Here is a 10,321-nt window from a genome sequence, read left to right as displayed (position 1 = left end):
GCTCGCTCCTGCGCCCTTTGCCCCGCCTCCGCCCCCCGGACCCCAGGACGCGCGTTCGGAGGAAACCGGCTATGGGCTCGCGGCGTCGGTGGGAACCCCAGTTTGAACGTCGTCCCAGGGCCCGTCCCCACGAACCGCAGATGTAAAAGGGACGCAGGGGCAGTCGACACCAGGCTTCCTCGCCAGGTCCCCCGCTGTGGACTCTAGGGGCCGAGTTGTCAAACCTAGGTGGTCGCAGGGGCAGGCCCACGGTCGTACATCTGGCACCCTGAAAAGCAACCAAGGACTGAAACAGGCCGGACCGCCCAGCCAGGGCGTTTCGCGGGCGATCTTCCTCGATAAGTCACCATGCTGTAAATGGTGCGCATAACAGTTCCGAGGGCCCCGGCTAGTTTTCCCACCATCACACTGGGTTTGAGAGGTGGTCAGAAGTGCACGGGGATCGCGGGGTCTGAGAGCCCTAACGGGTCATCTGGTTCGTGGTGGGATAACCTTCCTTCTGGGGAGGCTGCCACTGAGTCTGAATGCCCAAGGTCACTCAGCTACCTGCAGACGAGCTTGGCAGAACGAAGCCCACCATTTGTCCGACTTCACTACCCTCTGCACCGTTTAAACCCAGCTCTGGTTAAACCCCGACCAGGAGAGAAGGCCTGCCTGGCTTCAAAGGCTAAAGGCGCATTTCGCCAACGCCTAGTTGACTAAAGAATGTGAATAATAATCCCTACTCTCCAGGAAGAGCTGTAAGGATTGAATAGGGAGAGGAAGATTCATATGCACCAGATACAGAATGTATCATACAGTCGTTTTTTGGGTTTTTTTTAAACAAGATTACAGATCCATAAGAAAAGGATTGTGGTTGCTCCCTATACACTAAAGCAGGCATAGTTCTTTTACACTAATCACTAAGCAGACAAAATAAATCCAAACTGAATTAAACTTACTGCACATCTTGGTTTTTCTCTCTACCACTAAGCTCTTAGTTACCGGCACTGTGCTAGCACAGTACTTCTGCTTCTTAATTGTATGAGACCCTCCAGGATAGTTGGGGAGGGGGCTGGGATATTGGTAAATCCTGTAACTAGGGTCTTTCTGGCACTCATTACTAAATACTAACTCAAAACAAATTTTGAAAAAATGGTATCACTGCTTTCTCTTTTCCTAAAATGACTAGATCAGGCTGGGCACAGTAGCTCACTCCTGTAATCTCAGTGCTTGAGCCCAGGAGTTCTAGGTTACTGTAAATTATGGTTGCACCGCAGCACTGCAATCTGGGCAACAGAATAAGACCCTGTCTAAAAATAAAATAAAGTGACAATGTAGTATTTTAGCATGGATGATTTAGGGGTAGGATAATCTAAAAGGGTAGCATAGTTTTGTTTGTTTGTTTGTTTGTTTTGTTTGTTTTTGAGTTGGAGTCTCACTCTGTCACCCAGACTGGAGTGCAGTGGCCGCTCCCGGCCACCGCAGCCTCGACCTGCTGGGCTCCCGCGATCCTTCCGCCTCAGCCTTCCAAGTAGCTGGAACTATAGGCGCACGCTACCACGCCCAGCTCATTTTTTGACTTATTGTAGAGATGAGGTCTCGCCAAGTTGCCCAGGCGGGTCTCGAACCTGCGGGCTCAGGCAATCCACTCACCTCAGCTTCCCTAAGGCGCGGGATTACAGGCTGAGCCACCGAGCCCGACTAGTATTTTTTTTTAAGAGTGAATTAAAATTTTGAAACTTCAGAAATAATTTTGTACAGGACTTTATTATTCAATCTTTTCCCTAGTTTTACATAAGACAGTTCAAATAGTTGCATATAGCTGTCATGAAGATTCCCAGGATCTTTGGGATTATATTTTTGTTCTCAGAGTTAAAAGAATGCCCAGAAAACATGAGACTATTCAGACTCAACTACGTGAAAATATGAATATATGCTGCCACCAGGTATGCTGTGGGAAAAGAAATAACTTCTTCCTAGAAAAAAAAAACTAGGATATTTGGGAGACAAATGGTGGATACTTAGCTCTTGTATAACAGCCAGGAAACCTGTTAAATCTGATGAGTCATTGCTGAAGAGGCTCCCTCCAAACCTAAATAACCAGAAGTATGTTTTCAAACTCTACCAAATATAAGCAGATTATCTATCAAATATTTAGATTAGTTCACAAAATTCCATTTTTTAAATAGGTGATTTAATTGTCTAGTCCAATTATATAGTAATTAGGCAATACTTATAGAGTTTAAGAATGAGTTAATTACCACATCTGTAATCTAACTAAGTGTTTTGGTCCTACACTGAATCTGCAGCCCTCTGCAATCAATCCCATTTACCCTCCTTAAAATTAAAAAAGCCTCTTGAAATATAGTATTCTCTTGAGGGCATGGTATAAATTATTAGGGTGGCTATTAGAGTCACTTATTGAGATTCAGATCTCCCATTACACTATGGTTTATTTATATGATATAAATATTGATGGAAAGGATAGAAGTGATAGAATTACTTTTTGTTCTGTTTAATAATACACATAGAGATTTCTGTTACAGGCATCACCTTAGAGTTATTAACCTCCAAATAACATGTAAGTTAAAACCTTTGAAAATGTGTTTATATATACATATATATTTACAAATATACATAGAGAGAAAGGAGAGACTTTTAAAAAATGACTTGGAGGGATATGTGACAAACTCAGGATAGTGGCTGCCCCTAGGGATAGAAAGCAGAGGAACAGGCCTAAGGTGTGGTGGTTGGAATGAGAGACTACAGGGTTCAAAAAGCACTTTCTCTTGTTTAATTTTTCAGGTAATTAAAGTAAAATCACATTATATGTAATCCATATAAATATATACATAAATAACATTGAAATACAGTGTGAAAAAAAGGTTCATGCTCTTTGATCCATTAATTCTGTATCAGGGGATCTATCCTAAAAGGCTTATGTGAAGAGCCATTTATTGTCATGTAAATCACGATATGAAAATGACAATATTGGAATATTATTTGGCAATAAAAGGAAATAAAGTATATGGTACAACATGGATGAAATTCAAAAACATTATACTGAAAATTCCAGTTAGAAAAGTCCATATTGTATGATTCTCTTTATATAAAATGACCACAAAAGGCAAATCCACAGTTGATTAGTGATTGCCTACAGGGGCAGGGTGGGGAGTTGGAGAATATGGAGAATGGCTACTGATAGGTGTGTGGTTTCTTGTTGAGATGATAAAAAGTTTCTACAGTTGATTGTGGTAATGGCTACACAGCTCTGTGAATATACTCAAAACTATAGAATTGTATACTTTGAGTGTACACTTTTTTTTTTTTTTTAGAAAGCAAGATTTATTGAGAGGATAGAAAAGCTCCCACAGGGGACCCAAGGGTGGCAGGGGACCCAAGGGTATACACTTGAGTGTACACTTTAAACCGGAGAATTAAATGGTATGTGAATAATATCTCAGTAAAGCTATTACAAAAACCAGATTTTTCAGGGGAAGAAAACTTTCACCTTAATATACTCTTTACTTAACTATTAAATATATATCTCATATAAATATTTTTAATTTTCAAATATTTGTATATATAATACTATTCTTATTAAAGATTATTTCCTATATATGTTAGTGTATACCAACTTCATCTACATATGTATTTCATGTCATTCTATTACATCAGTGCATATACTTAGCTATTGTCAAATTCTTATATATTTGGGTTGTTACTAGTATTTGTTTATTTATAAATATTGCAGAGATAATACAAGGACCATACATAGGCATATCATAGTTGAACTGCTAAAAATAAAGATAATATTTAGGTCTTAAAAGCAGCCAAAGAAAAATACACATTACATACAGAAAATCAACAATAAAAGTTATAGCAGACTTATTATTTAGGTTGTAATTGCTAAAAAATTACAAGAAAACTCAGCACTCAACAAGGTGAAACTCATACTATCAGCATGCATTCAAACAAAGTGTAAAATGACAGTAAGCAAAGAAGCAGAAAAATATGACCCATAGTGAGGAGAAAAATCAGTCAATAAAAACAGACCCAGAAATGAGCAAACAATGGAATGGAGAGACAATGGAATTAGCAAAGACCCTATAAGCACTATTATAAGTCTTACAAATATGATAAAAGATTTAAAGGAAAACATGATACGAATATAAATAGGAATTTTTATAAAGCACTCCAGTCAGGCATGGTGACTTGCACCTCTAATCCCAGCTACTCAGGAGGCTTAGGCAGGAGGATTTCTTAAACCTAGGAGTTCAAGGCTTCAGTGAGCTATATTATGCAATTGCATTTCACCCTAGATGACAAAGTGAGACCCCATCTCTAGAAAATTAAAATAAAAAATAAAAAAAACTCCAAAGGAACTACAAAAGATAACAAATACAGCATCAGAAATAAAAACATGCACACATACAAGATGGGATTTACAACTTAGACAATGCTGAAAAAAAGATTAATGATCTTAAAACACAGCAATAGAAACAATCCAAAATGAAACACAGAGAAAAAGACGAAAACAAAACATAACAAGAAACAACTAAACATCATATCCTATAAGACAATATCGGCCAGTTTGGCACACATAAAACTGATGGCCCAGAAGAAGACAAAGTAATAAAACAAAGGCAAAAAAGATTCCAAATTTGAGAAAAGATTAATTCACAGATTCAAGAAGTTCAGTGATGCAGGACAGTTCTCTCAGTGACCTTGGGCCAACCCAGTTTTTCCCTGTTTCTCGCTTGTAGTCCTCAAGAATAACTTTAGAATGTGTTAGGGACTTAACATTCTTATATGGGGAGGGAGTGGCCAGAAAATCCTGGGCTCTATTCTCTCTTCCCTTCAACACTTTAGTCTTGCATGTTATGTGGCTCTGAGGTATAGGGGAAGGGGTGGGGGGACAAAAATGCATAATATATTTATAAAAATTGTATATTTATTATTACATATTCAAACTTCAGTCACCTTCAAAGTACTGTCCGTTTGATGCAATACATATATTGAGATGCTTTCTCCACAGTTCAAAACAGTTTTAGAACTCACCAATTTTGATGCCTTTTAGTGCTTCTGCCATTTTTTGGTGTTTTTTGTTTGGTTGTTTGTTTTTGTTGTTGTTGTTGTTTCATCTCTTCCACGTGGGCAAAACGTTTCCCTTTGAGGACTTTTTTCATTGGGGAAACAAAAAGAAAATCACTCAGGGCAAGATTAGGTGAACAGGGAAGATGGAGCATGAAGGTCATGCTGTTTTTGGGTCAAAAACTGCTGAACACTCAGTACAGTGTGGGCACTTTGTTCATGTAGATCACCAATCATGAAATAGGCAAACACATTGAAAGAATCTAAAAAAAAAAAAAAAATTCACTGAAGCCGAACAAGTGTTGTCGAACTCTCACAACAACACTAGCTGGTACATTGAAGCCGATGGGTTCCTAGAACCCTACCAGGGGATACCTGTACTACAAGGGGCCCACCCTCCAAAGATAATTCCAGGTTTTTGGGGATCCCCCTTGTATAAGTCAGCACAGGCTACCTTTTGGTGTTCTACAGCTGCAGTGCAAGTGGAGTATATACAGTCAAAACTCTGTCTACCCTAGGCAACTTTCCTGAGTCTTGAAGGACCAACTCATGAGAAATTCTAGCCTTCTGTTGTCCTTTACTGCCTATCTGTAAAAAATAAACCTGTTTCACATCACTTGGATGTGGGTATTCCAGATCACTGGACTTGGACAAGTTGGTAACCAGTGTACATGAACCTACTTCACAAGTGGCTCATCCCACACAAAGATCCTCAATAAAATTAACAGCTAATTTTTCACCAGAAACCAGGGAGACCCAGAAGGCAGTAGGACAACATATATAAAGTTATAAAAGTAAAAAGAACTGCCAACTAAGAGTTCTACATCCAGCAAAACTATTCTTAAAAAATGAAGGAGGAATGAAGACATTCCCAAGTAAACAAAAGTTGAAGGAAATTGTTACCACTACACATGCCCTACCAGAAATACTAAACAGAGTATTTCAGGTTTAATAAAAAGGTACTAGAGAATAACTCAAATTTATATGAAGAAATAAATATCTCCAGTAAAGGAAATACTTAGACAAATACAAAAGCCAGTATTATTGTATTCTTGGTTTATAACTTCAACTTTTATTTCCTACATTATTTTAAAAAATATGCCTAGAAATAGTTCTAAATCTATGTTATGGGACACAAAGAATACAGATGAAATTTGTGACAACAATAATATAACAGGAGGGATGGAGCTGTATAGGAGCAGAGTTTTTGTATTTTTGTATGCTATTAAAGTTAAGATAGTATTAATTCAAATAGGAATGTTATAAATTTAGGATGTGAAATATAATTCCCATGGTAAGCACAAAGATTATACATGGGAAAAAGTCAAAATGGTTAACTACCAAAAAACATACACATTAAAAAAAAAACTAAACATAAAATAAGGTACTAATAAATGTGCAGCAAAAAAGCTATAAGACATATAGAGAACAAATAGCAAAATAGCAGAATTAAGTCTTTTCTTATCAGCAATTACTTTAAATGAAAATGGATTAAACTTTCCAGTCAAAAGACAAAGATTGGAAGAATGCAAAAAACCAAAAATATGATGCAACTATATGTTGTCCACAAAAGACTTACTTTAAATGCAAAGACACAAATAGAGTTAAAGCAAGAGGATGGAAAATAATTCCATTTAATTGGTAACCTAAAGAGAGCTGGGTGGTTATATTAACAGCAGAAAAAAATAGACTTTAAGTCAAAAACTGTTACAAGAATCAAAAGAAGACATTATATATTCACAAACAAGTTAATTCAAGAATATATAACAATTATAAACATAGATGCAACAAATAGACTGCCAAAATGTATGAAGCAAACAATGACAGAATTTAAGGGAGATATAGACTGTCTTACGAAAATAGTTAAAGACTATAACATCTCATTTTCAAAAATGGATATAAAACTTATGTAGAGGATTAATAAGGACAGGGAGGGCTTAAATAACACTATAAACCAACTAGACATAATAGACATATATAAGAACACTCCACTCAACAAAAGCACAATTCATGATCTTCTCAAATTGATACATATTGTTAGGCCACGAATTTGGACTCAATAAATTTAAAAAGCTTGAAAACTACAACTCATACAAAGTGTCTTCTTCTACAACAATGGAATAGAATTAGAAATTCATAATAGAAGGAAATCTAGGAAATTCACAAATATGTGAATATTAAACTACACTCTTCACTAACCAAAGGTTCAAAGAAGAAATCACAAGAAAAATCAAGAAACACAGAGGAATAGAAACATAAATACAACATACCAAAACTTATGAGATGCAGTGAAGACAGTGATCAGAGATAAGTTTATAACTGTAAATGGTTACATTAAAAAAAAGAAGAGAAGTCCTCATCAAGGCAAAAAATCAACCAGGAGATCCAGAACCTAAACTTGACTCTCAACCAAATGGACTTAATAGATACCTACAGACTATTCCACCCAACAACCATAGAATATACATTCTACTCATCATCACATGGAACATACTCCAAGATCGATCACCTCCTTGCCCATAAATCAAGCATAAACAAATTCCATAAGGTTGATATGTTATCACGCACCTTCTTGGACCACAGTGGAATAGAAATAAATATCAACACCAACAAAATTCTCCCAAAGCCCACAAAGACATGGACACCAAACAGCATGAGGCTGAATGACTACTGGGTCAACACTGAAATCAAAGCAGAAATTAACAGATTCCTGGAAACAAACGAAAATGCAGAAACATCTTACCAAAACCTCTGGGATGCCATGAAAACAGTTCTAAGAGGGGAATTTATAACTCTATGAGCACACATCAAGAAAATGGAAAGATCACAAGTTGAGAGCCTAACAAATCACCTAAGGGAGCTAGAAAGAGAACACTGGAACAAAACAACCAAAACCCCAACTTTAGCAGAAGAATCCAAATCATCAAAATAAGAGCCCAAACACAGGACATGGAAGACAAAAATATCATAGAAAACATCAACAAAATTAAAAAGCTGGTTCTTTAACAGAATTAACAAAATTGATGGACCCCTAGCCAGAATAACCAAGAAAGAGAGAAAAAGTCCAAATAAACACAATCAGAGATACAAAAGATCAAATCACAACTGACCCCGAAGAAATACAAAAGATTATCAGAGATTACTATGTACACCTATATGGAAACAAACTTGGTAACCTAAATGAAATGGAGAACTTTCTGACATCACACAACCTCCCCAGGTTGAAACAAGACATTGAGACACTAAGTAGACCAATAACAACCCAGGAAATTAACTCTGTCATAAGAAAACTACCTACAAAAAAAGCCCTGGACTGGATGGCTTTCCAGCAGAATTCTACAAAACATACAAGGAGGAGCTGATACCAATCTTATTGGAAGTATTCCAGGCAATTGAGAAAGATGGAATTCTCCCCAAATCATTTTACGAAGCTAACATCACACTGATACCCAAACTGGGTAAAGATCCAACACAAAGAGAGAACTACAGGACAATAACCCTTATGAACATAGATGCAAAAATCCTCAACAAGATTCTAGCAAATCGGATCCAAAAATACATCTCAAAAATCATCCACCATGACCAAGTAGGCTTCATCTCCAGGATGCAGGGCTGGTTCAACATTCGCAAGACTGTAAATGTAATTAAACATATCAGCAGATGTAAAAACAAAAACCACATCATTATCTCATTAGATGCAGAAAAAGCTTTTGATAAAATACAGCATCCCTTCTTGATAAAAACCCTCAAACACCTAGGTATAGAAGAAACATACCTCAAACTACTAAGTGCCATCTATGATAAACTCACAACTAACATATTGCTAAATGGACAGAATCTGGAAACATGTCCCTTGAAAACTGGAACAAGACAAGCCTGTCCCCTCTCACTCCTCTTGTTCAATATTGTGTTGGAAGTCCTAGCTCAGGCAATTAGACCAGAAAAGGAAATCAGGGCCATCCAAATAGAAAGAGAGGATGTCAAGTTATCCCTCTTTGCTGACGATATGATCCTATACCTTGAAAATCCAAGAGAATCTGTCAAAAACCTGCTTGCTCTGATAAAAGGCTTTGGCAAATTCTAAGGGTACAAAATAAATGTGCAAAAGACAGTTGTGTGCCTATACAGCAGGCAGAGAACCAAATTTTTTTTAAAAAGCACAATCCCATTCATAATAGCCACAAAAAAAAAAAAAAAAAAGGAAATACCTCGGCATCTTCCTAACCAGAGAAGTGAAAGTCCTTTACTATGAGAACTACAAAACACTGCTCAAAGAAATCCAAGAAGACACAAACAAATGGAAAAATATTCTATGCTCATGGATAGGAAGAATCAACATTGTTAAAATGTCCATCCTACCAAGGGCAATCTACAGATTCAACACAATACCCATTAAATTACCAACATCATTCTTCTCAGATCTGGAAATGACAATACAGAAATTCATATGGAAACATAAAGGACCACAAAGAGCCAAAACTATCCATAGCAAAAGAAACAAAGCAGGAGGTATCACACTTTCAGACTCCAAACTTTACTATAAGGCTACAGTAATCAAAACAGCCTGATATTACTGATGCAAGAACAGGCATATAGACCAATGGAACAGGATGGAGTTTCCGGAAGCAAAGTCTCAATTTCTCAACCAACTCATCTTTGACAACGCCTCCAACAACAACCACTGGGGAGAGGAGAACCTATTCAGTAAATAGTGCTGGGAAAACTGGCTGATCACATGCAGAAGATTGAAACAGGACCCCTTTCCATCACCATACACAAAAATTAACTCTAAATGGATCAAAGACCTAAAAGTAAAACCTCAAACTATAAGAATCTTAGAAAACACAGGAGACACCCTTACGGAAATTGGAGATCAAACCAATTTCTGCTCAAAACCCTAAGTGCCCATATCATAAGAAATAAGATGGACAAGTGGGACCTCATCAAACTGACGAGTTTCTGCAAAGCCAAAGAAGCCATCAAGAGAGTAGGAAGACAGCCCACAGAATGGGAAAAGATATTTGCCAACTGTATATTTGACAAAGGCCTAACATCTAGGATCTATAAGGAACTCAAACGCCCCAAAAGAAAAAAACAAACAGCCCCATTAAAAAGGGGCAAAGCTGGGCTCGGTGGCTCAGCCTGTAATCCCGCGCCTTTGGGAGGCTGAGGTGAGTGGATTGCCTAAGCCCCCGGGGTTCGAGACCCACCTGGGCAGCGAGACCTCATTTCTACAATAAATTAA

The sequence above is a fragment of the Carlito syrichta genome, unplaced genomic scaffold (genome assembly GCF_000164805.1).
Source record: "Carlito syrichta isolate Samal-C Ts95f unplaced genomic scaffold, Tarsius_syrichta-2.0.1 Scaffold312174, whole genome shotgun sequence".
In the NCBI taxonomy this organism is placed as follows: Eukaryota; Metazoa; Chordata; class Mammalia; order Primates; family Tarsiidae; genus Carlito; species Carlito syrichta.
The sequence above is the reverse complement of the archived record's forward strand: the minus strand, read 5'-3'. Positions refer to the sequence as shown.